Here is a 26,020-nt window from a genome sequence, read left to right as displayed (position 1 = left end):
ATTTTTCTGGGATTTATTTGAGCTAAGGAAGTATTTTTAATAAATGGAATTGCATTTCATGAATTATTTAAATTGAAAAAGGTTTTTAAAATCCTCTTTTGGCTTTGGGCCGAAAGTCGGCCCAAAACCTTCTCTCTCTCTCTCCCTCGGCCCAGTCGGCCCAGTCAGCCCGCAGCCGCCCGCGCGAGCGCCCTCGGCCGCTGACAGGTGGGTCCCACCTGTCGGACTCGTCTTCCTCCTCGCGCCGTCGCCCGGCCAGAACCCTAGCCGAGCCGCGCCGCCGTCTCCTTCCAAATTCGCTCGCGCCTTTCCTTCTCCGGTGAAATCAATTGAGGGGAAATGTTTCCCGAGATCTCCTCTACCTTTTCTCTTTTGGAATCGTCGGCTAAATCGTTTGGAAATCCGTGGATTCGAGTTCGATTCGGATCGATCTCTCTCCTCCGAACCCTAAACTTTCCTTCGCGTCGCCGGTCGCCGTGGGCCTTCGCTGCCGCCTCCTTGCCCCTATAAAAGGACCCCCAAGCCCGCCGCTACCGCCGCCACCCTCGACTTCGCCTCTCGCCGCCCGTAGCGCCCTAGCCCCGTGTAGCCTAGCGCCGCCGTCGTCGCCGTTCGTCCAGCCGTGCGCCGCCGCCGATCCTGTCGTCGTCGTCGCTCGGGAAAGTCACCGTCGTGGTCGCCGTCGCGTCGCCGTCCTCGTCCGCCCCTCCATCGCTGCTGTAGACCGCCGGAGCACCGCCGTTGTCGTCAAGCCGAAGGTTGCCGCCGCTTCTTCCTCATCGCTGTCGCCGTCCGTTGATCTTCCGCCGCCGCTTTGGTCACCGGTGAGTTCGCCATGCCGTCCGCTACCCGTAGGTGCTCTCCGTTCGCGCTGTCGTGTCGTCGTTCGCCGGCGAGCATGCACGCCCGAGCCGCCGCCGGTGGTGACGTCACCGCTAACGTCATCGTCGTCGTCTCCCGTGGTCTGGCCGTGGACCGGTCGATCTCGGCCGTTCGTTTTGGATGGAAAGATCTCGGCTGTTCGTTTTCGTGAGCCGCCGCCGTGCACCCGGTTCACCGTGAACACTAGCCGCTGACGCAATAATTCCCTTTTCCTTTTCAAAAATAATTCATTATTGCGTCATAATTCAATTAAAATCTAAATAAATGATTTAATCCGATTTAATCTTTGAAAATTCATCTTAGCTCGGATTTAGTTGGTTCATGCTTGTTTATGTGCTGTTTTGGTGATTTTGCTCCGTTCTGTTTAGATTCCGACGTTTCCGGAGAGTCCGTTTTTACAGGAGAAGAATTTGAAGAGTTCCAAGGCCAGCAAGGCAAGTCACACAGATCCCAAACAACCCTTTGAGCATGTTGATCCCATTTAAAGCTATTGTTTCTATTCAACTATTGCATTTATTTTCGAATGTCATTGGGTGGAATTAACCTATTGTTTGTTATAGCCCTTTTGTTCTTGATTACTTTATTCCTTGATACCTTGGGTTATTATAACTTGACTAGTTGGGCTATATATATTGGTTCAGCTAGATATTAGATATGATTGCTTAGCCATGCTTAGAAACATTAGCACACTATTGGGATAACTTATGACTCACTATTATTTAATGTTGGCTTAATGATAGTTCACGATGGTCAATCGTGATTGGTTAATTAATTACTTGCCAACTAAAACTTGATAATGGTGGGTTGTGAGCACATGGTTTTGAGAGTCGTGCTCATGACAATTAAGGACCGGTTCACGAGTTTCGGTTGTGAAACATTAACCGTGCCAACCACAAGCCAGCGTGGGCAACGGCTTTACCTTTTGTATAGCATGGTTCATTGCGGAGCACCAGACTGAGAAGTGGCGGAGATAAGCCCACGGGGGTCGCTGGGGAGTCCATGCCTTGTTTATAAGGGGGTGATTATGATCCAGGAAAGGTGCGCTGTGGTGGATTGTGTTGTGCGAGGGGTACTATCACAGCTCCTTTCCGTGGTACCGTGGTGGTATTGAGGCACATGGTGACATGTTGTGGGGCTGTGTCTTGTGGGTACAGTGGTACACCTCTGGCTAGAGTAAAACTATTCGAATAGCTGTGCCCGCGGTTATGGGCGAGTCTAACAATGTCTTTCGTAATTAGTTTCACACTTCTCATCATAATAAAAGATGCTATAACTGGTAATAATTTGATTAGCTCCTGGTTTGGAATGGTATATTCCTGGTTTGGAGATAGATCTGTACAGCCGGGTATGGTTGTTCGAGATGGTTGGGCCTGAGCAGAATGGGTGTGCTTTTTAGTGTTGATTAAAATTGATGATTAATTACTCTACTGTTTTATAATTCTCAAATGTTTGCTAAATGCTGCTTTTGCAAATGAGCCCTATATTATGCCATTCTTTGGTATCCTTGTGCACTTGCATATTTGCTGCGTGGCTTGCTGAGTATGTCGTATACTCACCTTGCAATCATTCATCAGAGGAAGGGTTCTTCAGTGATGCTGATGGTGTGGAGGATTAGGTGTAGCCCTGGTCAAGCTGCCTGTGGAGTGGAGTCGTCTGCGCCGTTTATCTTATTTTTTTCCGCTGCTTAGATCTTTATTGATTGAGAGGAACTATCTACCTCTGTAATGACATTTTATTCGCTTATTAATTAGAGTAATAATTGTACTCTATTATCAATTTGTTATTGTGTGCCTCGGCTGATTCCTGGACGAGGGTTCACACACATGTAAGTGTTTGGAATTTTGGATAGAAATTCCGGGCGTGACAAGTTGGTATCAGAGCCTCCTTGACCCTAGGTTATGCCAAATGGTTACCCATAGAAGCCCTCTAAAAATATTGGAAAAGTAGAACTGTTCTCCTCCCTTTCTCTTTTAATTAAACCAAACTAATAGCACATGCACTTCATAATCTCTTTTAGTGGTTCTCATTCAAAATTTATTCCAGTGTTGTTAGTACTGTACATCTAATACTGTACTAATGGCTCATTTACCAGCAAATGTTTTACAACATTGTTTTATTTTGCTGCAATGAAATAAATTTAGCATGTTGATTTTATAACTTTCTTTTATTTCTTTTGGAACCTGTTGTTCAAAAGTACAAAATTTGTGACCTTGTTTCCAACTGTTTCAACTTATCTTGCAAGCTTGGTTTACTTTATTTACTTACCTTTTACTTTGATTTTCTAACTTTATTCAAATTAATCCAAAAACTTGTGCTATTAATTGGATAAATGTCTTAACTCCCTCCTTTCACTTGTCTTTAGATGCCGCGCTACAAGCCTGAGTACTTGTTTGGTGTTGAGGGATTTGTCCAGGAGTTGCGTACGATGTCCTTTGCCATAAGATTTGGGACTGCCCCTTTGTATGCCTAGATTCCTCATGATCGTCACGAAGAGAAGTGCCGAGTCAAAGTCACCTTGAACAGTAATAGTGAAGATATCCCATCAGTGATGTTCGAAGCTGGAGGAGGAAACTACATCCATGCATGTCAGGAGGTGGCAAGGATTGCCATAGGAGAGCTCCGCGATCGCTACAGTGATTAGTTGGCCGACACTGAGTATCGCTACCATCCTCGCCAACCCCAGGGAAGTGACCGTGGCAGCTACCTTGAGACTGAGGGGATTGAGAATGATGCTACCACAAGGCATTTGGTTGAGATGCTGTGGGCTATGGATGAAACCCACGCAGAGGTTGTGCTAGCAGCTCAAGATCGTGAAGACCGGAATCGTGGTAAGATTTGCAGGCTAGATGACAAGGTGGATCGTTTGGAGAAGGAACTAGCCGCGTTGAAGGGAGAAGCACCACCGCAGATGGCCAGGATTCGTCTTACCGCAAGGAAGAGAGCTCTATTTGTTCCTCGCTACCAATTGGCGCCAAAGGTCCGTGTGGTGGAGAAAGAAGTTACCCCAGCCCTAGCGGATCCTCCGGTCGTCAATGTAAGTGATGATGAAGGAGAAGAATCGAAGCGCACCCATTCAAAGGTTGAGTGGGGTGCTACTCAAGATGATGGAGACGAGCCGAACGAGCCTTCAATCAACTTCGATGCCCGGAAGACCTAGAGTGCCTTGTTAAGCCGTTGTCTTAGATTGTTGTGTTAGTTTGTTCGTTTAAATTTGGTTGTGTGTGTCTCACATGTGATTTACATCAGTGGTGGGATGTAAGTGCATGCGTTTGTTTACTTTTGAGTGTTAGGAAGTTGGTGAGTTTAGTGGTGTGAGAGTCTTCAGTTTTGTAATAATGAAACTCAGTTAAGATCAGTAAAAGTTAAGTTAGTAGAAAAATTAATTCTCTGTCCTAAGTAGTTTTCCCCGGTTTCTCTTCTTGTGATCCTGCCCATGCCAGATGGTGCTCACTCGCAGCAACGGGAATGGCCCCAACAACAACAATAACAACAACAACAATAGAGAGAATCCCACACTTGCCCAAGTCCTGGCTCAACAGGCACAGCTTATGAACATGATGATGCAGCAACTCCAGAACCAGCAGAACCAGGGAAATAACCATGCACCTCCCCAGAACAAGTTAGCAGAATTTCTTCGTGTGAGGCCGCCCACTTTCTCTAGCACCACTAATCCTGTTGAAGCTGGCGATTGGCTGCATGCCATAGAGAAGAAGTTGGATTTGCTTCAGTGCACTGATTAGGAGAAGGTCTCATTTGCATCACATCAGCTGCATGGCCCTGCCTCTGAGTGGTGGGATCACTTCCGCCTTAACAGAACTACTGCTGAACCTATCACTTGGCTTGAATTCACCGCTGCTTTCCGGAAGACGCATATACCATCGGGAGTGGTGTCTCTCAAGAAGAAGGAATTCAGGTCGCTCACCCAGGGATCTCGCACGGTCACCGAGTATCTGCACGAGTTCAACCGTCTGGCTCGTTATGCTCCGGAAGATGTGCGCACTGATGAAGAGCGCTAGGAGAGGTTCTTGGAAGGACTTAATGATGAGCTTTCTTACCCACTCATGACTGGGGATTATCATGATTTCCAGAAGTTAGTGGATAAGGCTATTCGCCAGGAGGACAAGTACAACCGCATGGAGCAGAAGAAACGCCGGATTGCTCACTTCAAGGCACAACAGGGGAATAGTCAGAGGCCGCGTCTTACTTTAGGACCCCAGTCCATGCCACAGGGAGGTTCTTCGTCTGTTGTTCGTCCGCAGCGTCAGTTCTTCAACAACAATGCTGGCAACAACATCCGCAATCAAGCTCCACGCCCTGTTGCAGCTCCAACACAGCAACAGCCTGCCAAGAGGGAGTAAGGTAGCAAGCCCGGGGTGTGCTTCAACTGTGGAGACCTAGGACATTACTCTGACAAGTGTCCGAAGCCCCGACGCGTGAAGGTTGTCCCTGCCCAGAGCAACTCTACCGCACCAGCATCAAAGGCCCGTGTCAATCATGTTGCTGCTGCAGAAGCTCAAGGTGCTCCAGATGTGATTTTGGGTACGTTCCTTGTCAACTCAGTTCCTGCAACAGTGCTTTTCGATTCTGGTGCTACACATTCATTTTTATTTATGAGTTTTGCGGGAAATCATGGGATGGAAGTAGAAGATCTTAGACGTCCTTTGATGGTTAGTACCCCAAGTAATCAAGCACTCTCTTTGCAACGTAGCCCCTCTGTCAGAATAGAAATTCAAGAAGTACCATTTCTGGCCAATCTTATCCTGTTAGAATCCAAAGACCTTGATGTCATCCTAGGGATGGACTGGTTAGCCAGATATAAAGGTGTGATAGACTGTGCCAACAGAAAAGTAACTCTCACCAGCAATGATGGTCGAGTTGTAACTGTTCATGCATTGTCTTCTGAGTCTTTAAGGTCAAGACTGAACCAAATGACTTTGGAAGAGATTCCTATAGTCCGGGAGTATCCCGATGTGTTCCCAGACGATTTACCTGGTATGCCGCCTAAAAGGGATATAGAGTTCAGAATAGATTTGGTACCAGGAACAACTCTGATCCATAAGAGACCTTATAGAATGGCGGCCAATGAATTAGCAGAAGTCAAGAGACAAGTAGATGATTTGCTTCAGAAAGGATACATCAGACCGAGTTCATCTCCATGGGGAGCTCCGGTTATTTTTGTGGAAAAGAAAGATCATACCCAGAGGATGTGTGTGGACTATCGTGCACTAAATGATGTGACTATCAAGAATAAGTACCCGCTGCCCAGAATTGATGATTTGTTTGATCAGCTTAAAGATGCCACCGTTTTCTCCAAGATAGATATTCGATCAGGGTATCACCAGTTGAGAATCAAAGAGGAAGATATACCTAAGACAGCTTTTGGACTTACCAATGCCCCCGCTTTCTTCATGAACTTGATGAATAAGGTGTTTATGGAATACCTAGACAATTTCGTGGTGGTCTTTATTGATGACATTCTTATCTACTCTCGAACAAAAGAAGAGCATGAAGAACATCTTCGCCTTGCACTAGAAAAGCTACGAGAACATCAACTGTATGCCAAGTTTAGCAAATGTGAATTTTGGTTGTCTGAAGTGAAGTTCCTTGGTCACGTCATCTCAGCCGGAGGAGTTGCCGTTGATCATAGTAATGTGGAATCCGTAACCAACTGGAAACAACCAAAGACAATTTCAGAGATTCGCAGTTTCCTAGGCCTCGCAGGATATTATCGGAGGTTTATAGAGAATTTTTCCAAGATTGCTAAGCCCATGACACGATTACTTCAAAAGGATGTAAAGTACAAGTGGTCAGAAGAATGTGAGCAGAGTTTTCAAGAGTTGAAGAATCGCTTAATATCAGCTCCTATTTTGATTTTGCCTGATCCAAAGAAGGATTTTCAAGTGTATTGTGATGTATCCAAGCTTGGGTTAGGTTGTGTTCTGATGCAAGATGGGAAGGTGGTTGCCTATGCATCTCGTCAGTTACGTCCGCATGAGAAGAACTACCCTACTCCTGATCTTGAGTTAGCTGCAGTGGTTCATGCGTTGAAGATTTGGCGTCATTATCTTTTCGGTACTCGTACAGAGGTATACACCGATCACAAGAGTTTAAAGTACATCTTTACTCAGCCAGATCTGAACATGAGACAACGGAGATGGTTGGAATTAATTAAGGATTATGACATGGGAATTCATTATCACCCGGGAAAGGCTAATGTTGTAGCAGATGCTCTTAGCAGGAAAGGCTATTGCAATGCTACGGAAGGACGACAGTTGCCATTGGAGTTATGTAAGGAATTTGAAAGATTAAATTTGGGAATTGTCAGTAGAGGTTTCGTTGCAGCCTTAGAAGCAAAGCCCACTCTAATTGATCAAGTTAGAGAAGCCCAAATTAATGATCCTGATATTCAAGAAATCAAGAAGAATATGAGAAGAGGAAAAGCTATCGGTTTCTTGGAAGATGAGCAAGGAACTGTATGGTTGGGCGAGAGAATCTGCGTCCCCGACAACAAAGATTTAAAAGATGCAATTCTGAAAGAAGCTCATGATACTTTATACTCCATTCACCCGGGTAGTACCAAGATGTACCAGGATCTCAAGGAAAGATTTTGGTGGGCAAGTATGAAGCGTGAAATCGCAGAATACGTAGCAGTATGTGATGTTTGTCAGCGAGTCAAGGCAGAACATCAGAAACCCGCAGGTTTGCTGCAGCCTTTGAAGATTCCTGAATGGAAGTGGGAGGAAATCGGTATGGATTTCATCACTGGTCTACCTAGAACGTCATTAGGCCATGACTCTATTTGGGTGATAGTCGACAGACTTACCAAAGTGGCTCATTTCATCCCAGTAAAGACAACCTATTCCGGAAGTCGGTTGGCGGAATTGTATATGGCAAGGATTGTGTGTTTGCACGGCGTCCCTAAGAAAATAGTGTCTGATCGAGGTAGTCAGTTTACTTCAAAGTTTTAGAAGAAGCTTCAGGAAGAGATGGGTTCTAAGCTGAACTTTAGTACTGCTTATCATCCGCAGACAGACGGACAAACTGAAAGGGTAAACCAGATTTTGGAAGACATGTTGAGATCTTGTGCTTTAGACTTCGGTGGAAGTTGGGATAAGAATTTGCCTTACGCCGAATTCTCGTACAACAACAGTTATCAAGCTAGTCTTCAGATGGCTCCTTACGAAGCACTGTATGGTCGGAAGTGCCACACTCCGCTTTTGTGGGATCAAACGGGAGAACGTCAGGTTTTCGGGATGGATATCCTGAGGGAAGCAGAAGAAAAGGTGAAAATCATTCAAGAAAGATTGCGTATGGCCCAGTCTCGTCATAAGAGTTATGCCGACAATCGTCGTAGAGATCTAAATTTTGACGAAGGAGATTATGTGTACCTTCGTGTCACGCCTCTTCGAGGAGTTCATCGTTTTCACACCAAAGGAAAATTGGCACCGCGTTTTGTGGGACCTTATAAGATTGTCAGTAGAAGAGGAGAGGTTGCTTATCAGTTGGAGTTACCTCAATCTTTGGCAGGAGTCCATAATGTGTTCCATGTGTCGCAATTGAAAAAGTGTTTAAGGGTACCTACCGAAGAAGCTAATCTTGAACAGATAGAAGTCCAAGAGGATCTGACCTATGTTGAGAAACCAATCCGTATCTTGGAAATAGATGAGAGAAGAACCAGAAATCGAGTTATCCGTTTTTGTAAAGTTCAATGGAGTAATCACTCGGAAGAAGAATCAACTTGGGAACGAGAAGATGAATTGAAGTCAGCTCATCCGCATCTGTTCGCCAGTTCTTCCGAATCTCGAGGACGAGATTCTGTTTAAGGGGGGTAGGTTTGTCACACCCTAAAAATCCTAAATATATAAATTGTTGTTTAATTGTAATTAATAGAATTTATTTTAAAGTCTAGAAAAGAAGATCTAATTTTAAATAATAAATTCCAATATAAAATGGGGCCAGATAAAATTTCATTAAATACTTTGCTTAATTCTATAATTTCTAGATTTTTCTGGGATTTATTTGAGCTAAGGAAGTATTTTTAATAAATGGAATTGCATTTCATGAATAATTTAAATTGAAAAAGGTTTTTAAGTCACCGCTGACGTCATCGTCGTCGTCTCCCGTGGTCCGGCCGTGGACCGGTCGATCTCGGCCGTTCGTTTTGGATGGAAAGATCTCGGCCGTTCGTTTTCGTGAGCCGCCGCCGTGCACCCGGTTCACCGCGAACCCTAGCCGCTGACGCAATAATTCCCTTTTCCTTTTCAAAAATAATTCATTATTGCGTCATAATTCAATTAAAATCTAAATAAATGATTTAATCCGATTTAATCTTTGAAAATTCATAACTAATTCATCTTAGCTCGGATTTAGTTGGTTCAAGTCTCTAAATTTTTCTAAAATTGAGATCTACATGTTAAAAATATCCACATGTATTGTTCATGCTTGTTTATGTGCTGTTTTGGTGATTTTGCTCCTTTCTGTTTAGATTCCGACGTTTCCGGAGAGTCCGTTTTTACAGGAGAAGAATTTGAAGAGTTCCAAGGCCAGCAAGGCAAGTCACACAGATTCTAAACAACCCTTTGAGCATGTTGATCCCGTTTAAAGCTATTGTTTCTATTCAACTATTGTATTTATTTTCGAATGTCATTGGATGGAATTAACCTATTGTTTGTTATAGCCCTTTTGTTCTTGATTACTTTATTCCTTGATACATTGGGTTATTATAACTTGACTAGTTGGGCTATATATATTGGTTCAGCTAGATATTAGATATGATTGCTTAGCCATGCTTAGAAACATTAGCACACTATTGGGATAACTTATGACTCACTATTATTTAATGTTGGCTTAATGATAGTTCACGATGGTCAATCGTGATTGGTTAATTAATTACTTGCCAACTAAAACTTGATAATGGTGGGTTGTGAGCACATGGTTTTGAGAGTCGTGCTCATGATAATTAAGGACCGGTTCACGAGTTTCGGTTGTGAAACATTAACCGTGCCAACCACAAGCCAGCGTGGGCAACGGCTTTACCTTTTGTATAGCATGGTTTATTGCGGAGCACCAGACTAAGAAGTGGCGGAGATAAGCCCACGGGGGTCGCTGGGGAGTTCATGCCTTGTTTATAAGGGGGTGATTATGATCGAGGAAAGGTGCGCTGTGGTGGATTGTGTTGTGCGAGGGGTACTGTCACAGCTCCTTTCCGTGGTACCGTGGTGGTATTGAGGCACATGGTGACATGTTGTGGGGCTGTCTCTTGTGGGTACAGTGGTACACCTCTGGCCAGAGTAAAACTATTCGAATAGCCGTGCCCGCGGTTATGGGCGGGTCTAACAATGTCTTTCGTGATTAGTTTCACACTTCTCATCATAATAAAAGATGCTATAACTGGTAATAATTTGATTAGCTCCTGGTTTGGAATGGTATATTCCTGGTTTGGAGATAGATCTGTACAGCCCGGGTATGGTTGTTCGGGATGGTTGGGCCTGAGCAGCATGGGTGTGCTGTTTAGTGTTGATTAAAATGGATGATTAATTACTCTACTGTTTTATAATTCTCAAATGTTTGCTAAATGCTGCTTTTGCAAATGAGCCATATATTATGCCATTCTTTGGTATCCTTGTGCACTTGCATATTTGCTGCGTGGCTTGCTGAGTATGTCGTATACTCACCTTGCAATCATTCATCAGAGGAAGAGTTCTTCAGTGATGCTGATGGTGTGGAGGATTAGGTGTAGCCCTGGTCAAGCTGCCTGCGGAGTGGAGTCGTCTGCGCCGTTTATCTTATTTTTTTCCGCTGCTTAGATCTTTATTGATTGAGAGGAACTATCTACCTCTGTAATGACATTTTATTCGCTTATTAATTAGAGTAATAATTGTACTCTATTATCAATTTGTTATTGTGTGTCTCGGCTGATTCCTGGACGAGGGTTCACACACATGTAAGCGTTTGGAATTTTGGATAAAAATTCCGAGCGTGACAAGATATCCCACAGTATACTCGTAGCCACTACCTCTACCACAATGGCCTCCCGAATGAACAATTAATAACTTAGTTAGCTAAGGTTATCTCATAACTAGCACATGTGGTTGCACGGTAAACAATAGTTAATGGCATAGAGTTCGGTTCTTAATTGACCCAAGCAAACACTCTCTCTATAGATATGTCACTAGCACCATATGTAACTAACACTCTCTCTAAAATTCACATTTTCTCTCATTTTAGCTCACAAATACACTGAAAATCACCTCTGTCCATAATGTTTAAAATGGTTCAAATAGCATATATAAGTGATCCATAACCATGGTAAGTTTATTTTAAGCTGGGTAAGCATTAGGTATTTATAAAAGCATAAATATACTCATTTGAGCACAAGGAAAGTGCTCTGAATATTCCTATGATTACAAATAGCAGGGTATCAAAGATTTGAGGGTGTTTATGCAGCAAATAGGATATAGCTACTATTTTCCCAATTTAAAAGTAATAGATAGTTAGAATTACACGTGCAAGTTTCATAAAACAACACGTTTCCAAAAACATGGGTTTCAATATGTTCAAAGGAAGAGGGGCACATGCCTTAATTAAGATCCTTACTTGGATCAGTAATATATTCAATTTCCGAATTAAATTTAAAAATATACTGTTGATTTGCTTTTTTTCTTAAAAATATTCGGGATGTAAAAGTTTTGACAGAAATATACCGTCGGTCTCGCGTAACCGTTGCGCGAGAATAACGTGGGCGTGACGACGTGGACGGGTCTCGCACAATAACGTTGCGAGACTACGCGGTATCATGGGACAAAAGCGGACGGTCTCGCACAAGGAATGAGCGAGAGCGCCGGCGCTCAGTTAGGGACTAATTACTTAATTAGGAATTAATTAATAATAATTAATAATTAATTATCTGATTCGTGATTAATTAGTAATTAATTAATCTTTACTCATTCATCATTTATCATATCACACATCCAACGCTCCAAATCCTACTTATGACTTAAGATCCGACGGCTCCCTCCCATCCCTCTCTCGCCGAAAACAGCGCATCCCCTCCCCTCCCCGCTCCTATCCTCTCTCGCAGAAAAAACATCCCATCCCTCTCGAAGAAAACAACGCCGTCCGCCGCCCATCGCTCTCCACCGCGTCGCCATTGTCCCCTTCGTCAGCCGCCCCATCGCCATCCATCCCCCCGGTCCCCTCAACCCTAACCGCGCTACCTCAACCGGTCGTCGCCGCCGCCTCACCCTGTGCCCTCGCCAGATCGATGCCGCGATGCCCTGCCTCCTCGCCTTGGAGCATCTCGCGCTGGATCCCGCAGGTCGCGCTCCTATCCACGGCCACCGCGGAACGATCTGCGACTGACGATTGCGATTTGGTAATTTTTTTGATGCGTCGGACTCGTGAATTTCATACGGATGACCTAATTTCGGTGTCTGATGTTATCCCCCTTTGCATCTTTTAGGAAAATTTATGGAATGCTAATGACCACGGCAATCAGCAAGGAGGCAATTGCCCAGGTTTCTCCCTTCTACGATTCACTTCTGATGTTACCTTCGTAATCTTGGCATGTGAAATTTTTTAACACATCCTAGGGGTACCATTGTACCAATGCGAAGGATAATTTTTTTTATTTAAATTGATGACAGAGTGTATATAACATGAGTCACGTTTTGGGCTTTGATCAGATATTTCCTTTATTAAGAAATCGTGCATTCTTACTTTGGGATCTGTTCCGTCGGGTTGTTTGACATTGCAGTTCTTCTTTGTGGATTCCTTCCTTTAATCTGAACAAAAAGGACTCAGAGCTGCTATGCTGAGTTCATCAGAGGTATATGTGTGGCAAATTCCACTCTCTATATTTGTCTAATCATTTTCTAGGTAAGCTGTAAGTAATCTGCTACGATGAAGTCATGCTCACAATGAACAATCATTACTGTGTACTCAGGCTCACTAAAATTTGATGGCTTTTGCATCTGCAATATTTTAATCCTTATGCTCATGCAACTTAACCTTTCATATCAGTGCAGTACAATCCAACTTTTGATTATTGATACGTATAATCTTGAGTTTTCAACTGATCAATACAAGAACCTTAATTGTAAGTCTCATCTTTTGCACTTGACTCTGTGTATACATTATATATTGACTAGGAACATGGAAAGTTTCAAATTGCTGTCAGATATATGTTTCCTAAGTTTGATGATTTGATTAATCTTGCAGCTAATAATCACCATTGATCTCAGCTAAACACCTCTTACATAATTGTTTAGCGGCTATTTATCTAGAATGTAAAAAGCAAAAAAAAAAAGGCCTTGTTTAATGGCACTAACTGCACATTGGTAATGTATCATACTATTAGGTAAATATGTACTGATGTACTTTACACTCCTATTATGCAAATGCTAAGTTACAATATGTACTTTACACTCTATTATGCATGTTATAAAACCAGCCCCGAAATCAACATCGGTAGCTAAACACGGAAGAAAACGCCATAGGAGATCCAAAATGATGACGACACCGAGGCACGATATTTGATAATGGAGTTCAGCCGAGGCTTACATCTCCGGGGCACTGATTACGGGCGCTCCTCCCCGATCCAGCATATACAGCGTATCAGAGTTACAACGACTCACGGCCGGTCGCCGCCGGCAGCCGCTTCCTCTCGCTATGCTAAGTCGCCATGTGATTACAACAGGCACGCCCCTCTATTTATGAGAGATCCTAGGATAGAGTTCGACTCTTACTCTAATCCTAATACCTATTACAACTGCAAGTCCTAAACTGTAACCGACTACGTACACATATTCGACACAAACTCTAACAAACTCCACCTTGGCGAATATGCCATGCCAACCTAAATTTGTTCCATGCGCGAACCTTCGTGTACCAGGACTTGAGTTGATCCTTTTTCGCCGCTCACGCCGAGCTGCCCCGACGAACCTTCACCAGGCTCACCGTAACAAGAGACTCCCGCTATCCCTGCAAGTTCTTCCTCTTGACTCCACCTGCAACAGTGCTCCACCTTCTCTCATATCACCACAGTCGTCTTGCCAAGCGAAATTGGATTTCTTCCTAGCTGTCACATCATAGACTCCCGAAGACCATGTTCAACTTCATCTTCTGTCTTAAATTTGACTTGATCTAATCCATGGCCAGATAACTGACGTCATCACCAAATAGATAAATCAAACTCACCAGACATAAAGTGAATCCTTTCTTCCTTGTTGTCTTATGAACCGAGCTAATAAATCCAACATCCACACTTCTCCGCATCCGTAGACTGTATATCTGATGCTCTAGGCATATATCTTTTTTGAACACATATTTTTTACAAGAGGGAGTAGTTAGCAGGTGATAAACTGATAACGAGATAGTAACAAGGCATGGATGAAGCTTCATTTAAGACTGTATAGTACCTTCGCCACACACAACCGTCGTTCAAGCAAGCGTCGCCATCGTCATAGAGCGAGCGAATGGTGGGTTCAGGGTCAGTGCCGAGGCGGCTTGTGCTGACCAATGGTGTCACCGCTGCTGCCATCATCACCGTCACCGACCTCTTCTCTCAGGTGGGGTTCCTGTACCTTCTCACTCGGTCGGCAGTAAAAATCCATAATTTTTTTTACTCTCCCTGTTCTTGCCTGGAACCATGGCTTGGTTTGTGATATGAATCTTTATCTATGTTAATTTGTCTCAGAGACATAAGAAGTGTGTTTATAAATATTACTTTTTAGCCCATTGCTTCAGACTACCAAAATGCGAGGGTTGATTGAACCTATAGGTTAATTCATTATTATATGTTAGTGACATAAGAAGTGTGCTTATAAATATTACTTTTTAGCCCATTGCTTCAGACTGCCAAAATGCGAGGGTTGATTGAACCTATAGGTTAATTCATTATTATATTTTAGCAGATTGACAAGCGACTGGTAGTCTAAAATCACTGTTTTCTTCTTTAACTATAGAGCGATCTACAGAGCAAGATTTATACTTCTGCTTTGACGAACAAATTATTAGGAGTGTCATAGGCCGATTCCAAACAGGTACAATATACATCCTCACAAGAAACAACCATCTTTGATTTTATACATTTGACACATGTATGTAGAAGGGAAATGATATAAATGTATTTAGAAGAAAAAAATAAATCAAGCGGTATATATCACGGCCCGTGTAAGAAAGCTGAGAGGTGGTATGTCAGTGAACAGTGTCATGCATATGTGATTAGATTCCATGGTTCAGGTATATTGTGTATCATGTTCAATTATGCTAGGGGCCTTTGATCTGTCAGTAACCTGAGTCATGGCCTATATTTTATTGCCACACATCAAATCGCACTGGGAATTTATCTGTAAATTTGTTTTGCTATATTGATGTCATGAGATAGGTACTGCCATTAAGTACTTGGCGTTTATTTCTTTTGTTGATGGGCGATAACTAATGTCATAAGATTAGTTGATGATCTTCAATACAAGAATTGCTTCAGTATTAGTTGATGATCTTCTTGGCCTTGAGCAGAATTCCTTTGACTATCCTTTTCAGGTGATGCGAGAGCGTTTTGATTCGTTAGAGTATCTTCATTGCTCTGCCAGAAGTTATACTTCTGCTCAACAAAAGAGTTTGGCAAGATTTGAACGGTTGGTTGTACATAACATACCAATTGATTGACGGGATGTACCCAGTTTGGAGCCCATATAACTTGTGTATTTCTTATTTGCAATTAATCCCAACACTTAAAGATGGTGTTGAAATGGTCATGTTTGGCGTGTATCGAGGTTATAAATTAGTGGAGTTGTATTATGCTTTCATGCTGCTACTGAGAAATCAAATTGATGTATGATATTTTAAAACTTTGAAATATAAAATCGCATTGTAAATTGGTTTCAACTCACGTTTGTTTATATTTTGTCATTTACATATGGATCAAAATACTTCCTCCAATGGAGGGCGCTTTGCCTTCAGAGATATAACTAATGTTTCTTCAAATGTCGTGGATGTGTACTATTTTGTACTTCCACCCATTTCTTTATAAAATATTAAAGTTCAAATGCACAGATCATATAAATATATTTTTTGCTAACCTGAATCTTTTTTAAAAAAATATTAAAGACAAATAGAATTACACCGTAGCGTTTAGTATGGGCATATTACTAGTCAGGGTAATTAAACATTTTGAATCTGGCCAGCCATTCAGAATCGCTAGCTGGTACCGCGAGACCGTTCGGTCTCGTGCTTTAGTACGCGCGGTCTCACGCTTTTGTCGCGCGAAACCGTGTGCGTTGTCATGCCCACGTCATTCTCACGCAATGGTTACGCGAGACCGGCGGTATATTTCTGTCAAAACTTTTACATCCCGAATATTTTTGAGAAAAAACAAATCAATAGTATATTTTCAAATTTAATTCTTCAATTTCCTCACTGATAGCAAACAAACACCAATATATGCAAAAAAAATCAGCATGGTCTAAAATGAATGATTTCTTTACAGTGGATAGGTACAGACTTAACATGATTTATGGTTAAGGAATTTTCGTTGTATCATTATGTAATTTAGGCCTAAGTTCTGTAACATTTTGGGTTACTGCAGAAAATAGTACATTATCCTGAATTCAAAAAAGTTTAGTCAATAATTTTTAGATCAGATAGCATGAATTTATTTCGACTTTTACAAGTTATAAGACATGTTGTGGTATTTATTTGGTATACAAAATGTTTTAAGTGTTTATGTCGACGGGAGATACCCGTAAATCAGATATAGAGGGTATTGGGGTACGTTGGAACAAGGATCTACGTAATACGACATCACGCAAACAAAAGACAAGGATTATACTGGTTCAGACCCCTTGGTAGGTAATAGCCCTAATCCAGTTGGTATGAGATTATATGTTGGAAACCACAGATTACAAAAGAAATATCGAAACTCGATATTACCGACGAGACCGTAGTCGAGTTGGTTCGACTAGATCACCCGGCGACTTGGCTCCTGTAGGCCCCGGCTTCGTAGGCTGTGGTGGTTGTGTTAGCGGTGAGATTCGATGCCTTAGTTCCTGCCCAGGGGGTTCCTTTTATACCGCAGGTGTCACGCCCTGAAGTTCCCCTTTCTAGCTTTAAAATTTGTTAAATAAATGGTCTGAAGAAATTGTTGAATTAACCTAGAGCTAATTCCTTAATTAATAAATGCAAATAATAATCAGAAATGGCATGTGGAATTTTTCTTGGGTTCTACATGTCAAAATATGCTAACATGATTTTTAGTGGAATTTTCAGAGCCTTGGAGATAATTTTAATCAATTAAAAATGAACATGTGCAATATTTAAATCCCAGGAAAATCTTTTTCCTTTTTCCTCTTTTCCTTTTTCCTTTTTCCTTTGTTGGGCCGTCGGCCCAACTCTCCTCCCGCGCGCGGACCCCCTCCTTCTTAGGCCGGCCCGTGGCCATGGCCCAGTCCGTGCCGCCTTCCGCTCCTCTCAGGGTCACCGATAGGTGGGGCCCACCTGTCGGCCCCTTCTTCCTCCTCTAGCCGGCCGGCAACCGCCGCTGCCTACCCCAACCGCCGATGCCGCCCACCTCCTCCGCCTTCCGCACTCCACTCCACACCCTCCACGTCGCCGCCCACCTTCCCCACGACTCCTGCAAGCGCGCTAGCCCGCAAATGGCGGGGGATTTGAAATCCCCCAACTCTCTCTCTCTCTCCACCTCCCCACGTCGCCGGCGAATTGGGCCCCTCCCCGGTCACGTCAGCCTCCCGCTTCGCCTATAAAAATTCCCCCGAGCCCCCTCTCTCTTTTTCCGCTCTCGCCGCGTCCTCCCGTGCTCTCTACCGCCGCCGTGCCGCTCTCCCTGAGCTCTGCCGCCGCCGCCCATCTCCGGTCGCACGACGTCGCCACTAGCGCCCTCGCCGCGCCGCACCACCGCCGCTGATAGCTTCGCCGCCGCGGAAGCTACCTCGGCCGCCGCCTCCCGTTGCTGAAATCCCACCGGAAATCGTCTTCCCCCGCCGCCGGTGAGCCCCTCCATTTTCCCCGCCTTCGGCCGGCGTTGCCACTTGCCGCGAACCACCTCTCTCCCTCTAAATCCTTTTTTTTTTTGCTTTCCTAGGTCACTCCGGATGTCGTCCACCCGCTCGACTCGCCGTCCACTGCTTGCCGGCGTCGTTCGCCGTTGTCTCCTCTCGCGCCGGCCAACCTCGGTGAGAAACCCCCCTCTCCTCCTCTCCTTCACCGGTGCGTGTCGCCGCCTCCTGTGCACGCCGTCGTCCTCGCGCCAGTCGCCGCCATCTCCCGCACCGCCGGTGGCCGCGCGCCGCTGCTGCCTTGCCATGGCCGGCCGGTCGGCTTTGTGCCAGGGCGAGCCGTGCCTGGCCGCCGCCGCGCCGTCCGATCGGCTCCCGGCCGATCCGGACCGTTGGTCCCGTGGACTGGCGGTGGACCACCCGCGTGGTCCCGATCCACGGTGAACCGGCGCTCTATAAGCCTGCTTGCCGCCCCCCTCTTGGATGACGTCAGCCCTGGGCATTATAGCGCAATAAATCAATTAAGGCCTTTTCTTTATTAGTAAAAACACAGAGAATCTTCTAAAAATCATAACTAATTCATTCGAGCTCCGTTTAAGTCCATTCAAGTCTTAGTAAATTCATAAAAATGCAAAGAGTCTATTAAAAATGGATTTGTTTCCTGTTTCAGTAGACTTATAGCATGTTTTGCTTGTGTGCTTTGTTTGTCGCATAGATTTCGGTCGTTTTGTCGATCCGCGGTTTCTCGAAGACGTTGTTGTGGTCTCATCAGCGCGAGAGCAAGGCAAGTCATGTATTACAATTGATCATATTGTACCCAATTTACAAATGTCCCGCATTTCTATTAAATGTTGCATTATTTTACAATATCATGTGGGATGGTTCCTATTACTCAGCCATATGTTGTTTACCTTACGCCATTGATAACTTGGGTTTTAAAATGACTAGATGTTGGTTTAGGGAATGCTTAGCCGTGCTTAGTTCAACTAGTACACAATGGGGGAATCACACTAATGCATAGACTTTGATTATTGGCATAGCTTTGGATTAGTGCCACCGCAATGGTGTTAGTTAATTAAAATACACTACATGGTGGGCTGTGGGTGCATGGTTTTGCTAGTCGTGCCTATGGCGATTAAGGACCGGTTTGCGGGAAACCCTGGAAGAATTCATCGTACTTACCACAAGCCAGCGTGGGCAACGGCTGGGCTTGTAGTGTAGCTTTCCTCTAGATGACGTACCTAGCCAAGGGTGGGCGTGATGGAGTTGGGTCGGTCGGGGGTGTTCGGTTGATCAGCTTCCAGATTCACTGTGGCACGAGAGGCGGGCTGCCCGTTGCCTGCTGGGGACGGGGGCGAACCCTGAGGTGTGGTGCGATCGGTTAGAGGGGGTTATGCGAAGGGTCCTGTCACGGCCTCTTTCCAGTATGTCATGGTGGCATGTTGGCACACGGAAACATGTCATGGGGCTATGTTTTGTGGGTAGAGTCGTACACCTCTGATCAGAGTAAAACTATTTGAATAGCCGTGCCCGTGGTTATGGGCGGTCAATCAGATTCACCGTGATTAGTCTCACTCCTAGTTAGCTAATGGAACTGGTTAGTTCAAGTGGTGGTTTGGGCCTGTCTCAACGTGGTGTAGCGTTGAGTAGTGATTTGTTAATATTAATTAATTACTGCAACTTTTTTACAGCTTTCAACTACTTCTTTTAAATGCCTGCTTTATTGCAAATGAACCTCTAGCCTCCTTTGGTTATATCTTGCATCATACCTTCTCTTCCGGTATGACTTGCTGAGTATAGTGGGTAGTACTCAGTCTTGCTCTCTTTTCCCCCACACCAGAGCTGAAGATCTTCCTAGTTGGAGCTGTCTCGTTGAGGTTGGTTTCGTTGCTGCTGTCAAGGATTGGCTGTGGAGTGGAGTCGCCGCGCTTTTACCTTTTCCGCTACATTTGTAATCTAATATATTTTTGTAAGACGTGGATCTGTATATCAACAATTGTCGTTTGTGTACCCTGGCTGGTCCTGGACAGGGGATTAATGCACATTCAGCTTAGAAATTCTGGTTCGTGAATTTCTGGGCGTGACAGCGGGTCAGTTGATCTCCAAATAGGACTCAGAGATATCGGACCCCTCACGATATGGTAAAGACCCAGTCTTGTCCGAGTAGGACTCCCTCTATTTGTGGATCCTGTTTCTATTACGTGATAGATTTCCTTAACGTATACAGAAATTATTCATATATGCACGGGTCTACCGTATCAGTATACAACATATGTCCAAGGATATAGGGTATACCTTATCCGTAACCCTGACAAGAGAACTCAGATCTTGTCCTTGTTGTCCCTGAAGAACAACCAGACAAGATCCCAGAGTGGACCACCAAACCCGCCCTGACTCCCTCCCTCCAGTCTTTCATCGACATCATCGATGACCTCCGAATACGGGGGTTGTCGGGGTACAAAGTCGCTGCCGACTTCGTAGGTAGGCGGATCCAACCGCTCCAAGCCCGCATCCATCCGGCCTTCGATTATGGGCCAGAGGACACGACTCGGGTCTCTCCTCGGGGTATTTTTCCTTGTATTTCAGATTTCATTCTGGGAATGCCTGTTTCTCCTGACTTATCGAGTTCCTGTTCTCGATCTACAGGTTTGGACAGCGACACCGTGGCACGCCGCGTCGGCCAGGTGATGATCAGCGCCCCAGCGACAGCGAGCGACGTCCCCGTCCCCCTTTGGGAGAAGGGTCCGGCTGAACGCGAGGCTGCGATCAACGTGAGTGTACTCGATGACTCCTTTACATCTTTCTCCCCAAGATCGCATTGTGACTTCATGTTATGCAGGCTCTCCCTCTGACGGACGTCATCGGGCCACTTGTGGACCACCAGACGGCGACGTCGTTGAAGGAGGGCGTCACCAAAGAGGCGTCCGACGCTGCTGCTGCTGCTACCACGAGTGGAAACTACGTTTCGAAGAAGGGGAGGAAATTCTCCTCCGTACTCAGGACCAGTCGGAAGGCACCAAGCCCGGCGGTAAGTCTCTCTTGTTTTTTAACACGTTGTCGAAATGACTGGACCTCACACCGTCGTATCTCACTTAGCCCTCGGACGCGTCAACTCCTCCTCAACGGAGGCAAAGGCATGTGACAATCGGCGAGAAGTAAGTAGACGTTCTTGAAGTTTTTTTATTCACGAATTCTTGATCACCTAGCTTTATGAGAAAGAGAAAACTCTTCGCAGGGCGGCGCGGGCGAAGGCGACGCAAGGTGGGACCGGTGCAACTACCAGCGCGTCCCCTGCGACGGCCTCGACAGACGTCGTGGTCGCTACTAGGGACCGGGAGGTGACGCCGAGTAGCCCCGCCGTCGGCCTTGTGCCTGCTCGGGGCCCGCCTGCCGATGCCCTCACCTCGGGGGAGCTCCAAGCGGAGCTGGAGCGCATCCTCCAGGATGGTGCTCACGGCGTAGGCCATGAGATTGAGGAGACCAGGGCGGCGGCGGCATCAGCAAACCAGCGCGCCGAGCAGCTGCCACGCGTCAGCAAACCAGATGAGGGAGCTGGTGGCCGGCAATGAGAGACAGCTGCAGGGGCTCGACCACCGGATGTCGGAGCTCGAGAACAACATGTCGGAGATCCGAGGTTCGTTGTGGGTCTCGTACACTGGTCTGCACCAACTCGCCAGGAGTATGGCGTCACGATAACCATCCCAGCGAACCCGGACGAGTTCTCGCTGACGTGGTCGCTCGCGGAGCTGGCCACAGCGATGGGGGCGATCCCCTCCAAGCACGCGGCCAGGATCGGCGAGGAGACGTCCAACGGGATCTTCATCGGGGCGTGCCACGTCCTCGCGTGCGTGAGGTTGGCGCACCCTGATCTAGACTGTGTTGCATCGCTGTCTTGATTAGGGCCGTCACCTTGAACTCCTTGGAAACCATCACCTTGAACTCCTTGAGCTCCCTGAGAGTTGTCACCTTGATTTCCTTGATAATCATCTGCAGCACCTTTGTTGCTCGGTTGAGCCGAGCCATTTGGAGCTTGTTTCACTCCCCCATCCTTAGAAGAACTGGTCCCGGGGACATCAGCCACTACTGTCACCTGATACTTTTGCACCACTGTCCCCTTGCGGGTCTGCATAAAGGAGTTCAAGAACTGGTTCCGTGCTTACTGCATCATTGCTTCAAACTCCTTCTTCTGATCAGGTGTCAATTTGTCTAGAGTAATGGTCATGACGTTGCCCTCATTAACGTCAGATTGGTCTAATTGCTGGACCTTCTCTTTAACAGAACCCGGACTAGCCGAGGACGATGATGCTGGCGGTTTGCCGTCCATGAGAGGACTTCTGACTTCTAATCGGTCCCACCAGGCGTGCCAAAAGCGTGTTGATGAAAAACATGAGGCCTAGGAGATCTGCTTAACTCCAGTGCAGGTCTAAAACTTGCCTTTGGGTATGCTAGCATGCCAGTTGATTTGGTCATGCAATCAACAAGAAATAAAGACAAAGAAACCGTAGTTAAATCCATAAATGATAGCCGATCGGCTAGATGCCGATGACGTATCATTTATCTTTGAGCCAATGTCATGTTTAAATCGATCGGCGGTTGTAAATAGATAATAAAGAACTAAATCTACTCGATCGGCTGTACATATTAACAATATATAATCCTGCTGTCGATATATACTTGAATCAACTGATTGGGATAGATCGGTCGCCATGCCGAGACAGTATAAATCACTTAGATCGAAATATATATTAACAACAAGACTACATATGTTCATAGCGTAGCCGATCAGATAGATCTAGCATGTATTGGCTAATACTCTGATACAACTCTATGTTAAGATATTAAAACAAGCAGAATATACCAAACAGAAGCTTAATATACTTAGATGCAATAAGATCTTGACATAAACGGTAGATTTAACATGTCAATGAAACACATAAAGCAAATGTAGTTAAATCAGATAAGATCGGCTGAAACCCCGACGCTACTCTAATCGGCAACCAGAGGGCAGGCTAGAGATTGATATTCTAAACACGACTTAGTAGATCAAACTCAACTGATGCAGCATTAAGTATAAAAAGAAGAACAATATCTAGACAATCAAGCCGCTGGAAGTTTCATATAGTGGTGGATATCCTATATAATCTAGGTCAATATTGATATCTAACCTAATCGGCTGCTCTCTACCGACATATGTTAGCCGATTGTAGATTAAATAACAATAATGCCAGAGATTATGTAAGATATATGATAACTCAACGAATTACATAAACAAGATTAGAGTGTCATAAAGATGGAAGCACTAATCCTAAGAACGCAAGCCGTCATAACAAGTTTTACCTCTTGTTGAAGATCGAAACCGATGCAGCTCAACCCAAAAGCAAGAACTCGTCGAAATAAAACAAAAACAAAAAGGGTGGCGATGCGCCGAGATTGTATTGAACGTGTGTGTTTTTTGTAATTACATGGGGTTCGGGGTCTATTTATACCCGAGAATTACAAACTATGTCCATATCGGACACGACTCTTATCTCTAACAAACTCTAAGATAACATAAGTCTTTACGGCAGATTTTTGCCCAAACATATCTCTAAGGAAATTATATAAAATATCCTAATTAATAGATACAATTGCCTTCTCAGGACTCTATCCATGCGTGGCAATCATCTTGAAGCATATCAACTCAACCCGATGTCGTACACAAGTCGTATTGTCGGAATCGGCTGTATCATTTATCCTAGTCTGACTAGGACTTAGCCGATCCCAATCGTAGCCGATCTGGACTCCAGCCGATTTTTACTCTGTTCCCGAATCGATCTTCGCCTTTGACTCCGCTTCAATCTAATCCTCTTTTCCGATGGTGATATTACCAAATTTGGTTGTTAACACATGCCCCCCTAGTCCGGAATATTTGGTAATGTTTCAGATTTGCCGTGTATCGACTCCGAGCAAGTTTCGCATTTTGCCATTTCCCGACCGTTATTCCAGTGCTTTAAATACTAACCGTTGCACCCGAGAAACTCACACCGTTTTCTTCCGTTTTCACCGCCGAAGTTAACTTTGCCCTCTCTCTCTCCGGCGATTCCTCCGATGCACAAGGCGATCCCCAGGCGATTTCACCCCCGGTTAGATCTCCGCCCGCTATCTATACCAAATGTTGAACAATGCATCGGCCAAGATAGCCGTCGGCTCAGTGGTTGGGGCAGGTGGACCATGGTGGTTGCTGCAGACTTGGTTAAACCTGGTAGTTATGAAAGTTGTCAATCGGCCATCTGTGACAGAAGCTGAATTTCCAAGGTTGGAGCCGATTGTGGAAGATGATGGAGAAGAACGCACTCATCGTAGATGCATGTCATATGGAGAATATGCATCTATGCCAACTGATGCTAGAGCAAAGCTGTCGGCTGAGCTGCTTAAGGATTAGTTTTGCAGCTTTTATGAAGGCTTTCAGAAAGATGCCCGGGTTTGGTTTCCTTACGAGGACTCAGCAGATCTTGAACTCCCATCAGACTTCAGATTTGAAGACATCAATCATGAAAAGTTCTTACAGCTACAATCAGCCCATGCATCCTTCCTGTTGGCATTCATCAGGGCAGAAACATCCAAGTCTCTTATGAATTTTACCACCTGATGAGCTCGGCTAGACAACTTGGATTTGGCCAACTCCCAATCGACTTATTCTTTGCCGACAAGATTCAGTGCCGAGGAGAAATCTCATCAACTCTGATGATGGATCGGCTGCTTAACCTCCAAGGACCCCCTCTAGGCAGTATTGAAAATGTCGAATTGGCAGGATTCAAGAGCAGAAACTTCGACAGATGGTGGGGCGAATAGAAGCTGCACCTATTTCATCAATCGGCCTCGATGTATATGACAGATCTATTCCCTGTTGTCATACCCCAGGCAAACCTTATCATTATTAACCTGAGTAATTATTAGTCGATTCATTACTTGAGTAATCTTTTGTTCTTGTTTTGCAGACAACCGACTCTTCCCCTCCACGTCAAAGCAATAGTGGCAGAGACATTGAATATGCTCTAGGTCTAATTCCCAATGGAGGTGGACCATCTCCCCCTGTCATCGGCTATCATGCCCCCAGGACTTCAACCCTCCTCCAAGGCCTAATCAGGGAACCAGCCGATGAAGGTAAGAAAAGAAGAACTAGGTTATCAGCTGTGGACATATCAGCTCTAACTCCAAAGAAAAAGGCCAAATCCAAGAAAACCAAGCCGACTGATGACCTGCCTTCCTTGGATCCATCCATCGAACAAGCTCTGGATGATGAAGATATTGAAGATGATATTGATCAGGCTGCAGCCGAAGTAAGTGATACAGAACGAACACCATCGGCTTCGCCCAAGCAGACACCTCCAACTCCTTCTGCCCCCACTCATTTCTTAAGAGTAAGCATCTCTCTTCGATTTCCTTTGTAATAACTTCACCTTTCGGCCGATTACACATAGATTTCTAATTACAGAAGAAGAAAACTGCTGTGAGGAAAATATTAGCAGCACCAATTCTCAAACCGGCTCCACCAGTAAGATATTCTCAGTCCTCTCATTAACTAATCTCAGCCGATTATGTCTAACACTTATCTTTTTACAGCCTCCTCCTCCTCCTTCGCCTCCTGTACAACTAGAATCAAGCAACCGTACTCCATCGGCTACAGACAGTCACAATGTTGAAGAGGAAGAACAACCAGCTGCTCCTGCTATTCCAGTAAGTTTTTTATTGACACAACTCTGAGATCGGCTAATCATGTTTTAATCCTTAATCATCCATAACATTATCTCTTGCAGGACTTAGCCGATCTGTTTTCCTTCGACATCAAGGATTATCTCGATGAAACAGAAGAAGACACCACTAGTAAAGCTATAGCTCCTCTGTCCGATGATGTGAAGAGAACGCTTGAGGATATCTCTCATCGGCTAGAAGCATCACTGGACAACTTGGTGACCAACTGTGGCTCGATCCGGGCAAGGTTCACAGATATCCAAGCTCTACTCCCAGATGAACTAGCCGATGCCCTTACTCCAGCCGTCTACCTTGAGCAACACCAATTCAAGCTGGAGAAGGCCAGGCAGAGATTAGCCGATTGCCGGGAGCGCAAAGATATTGAAGCTACGATC

General features: G+C 44.9%; 1 long non-coding RNA gene across 5 annotated transcripts; it reads left to right on the top strand.

The window, feature by feature from the left end:
- The first annotated feature begins 11,948 nt into the window (after nt 1-11,948).
- Nucleotides 11,949-15,768, top strand: LOC9271777 (uncharacterized). Of its 5 annotated transcripts, none has more exons than XR_010737679.1 (6): nt 11,949-12,256; nt 12,344-12,398; nt 12,638-12,709; nt 14,236-14,450; nt 14,847-14,924; nt 15,424-15,768. It is a non-coding gene; the product is annotated as an uncharacterized lncRNA (long non-coding RNA). The 5 variants fall into 5 exon arrangements; XR_010737676.1 differs by having other exon boundaries at nt 13,334-14,450; XR_010737678.1 differs by lacking the exon at nt 14,847-14,924 and adding an exon at nt 12,909-12,979.
- The last annotated feature ends 10,252 nt before the right edge of the window (nt 15,769-26,020 follow it).

This window comes from Oryza sativa, chromosome 11 (assembly GCF_034140825.1).
Source record: "Oryza sativa Japonica Group chromosome 11, ASM3414082v1".
Lineage (NCBI taxonomy): Eukaryota > Viridiplantae > Streptophyta > Magnoliopsida > Poales > Poaceae > Oryza > Oryza sativa.
The sequence above is the reverse complement of the archived record's forward strand: the minus strand, read 5'-3'. Positions and strand labels throughout refer to the sequence as shown.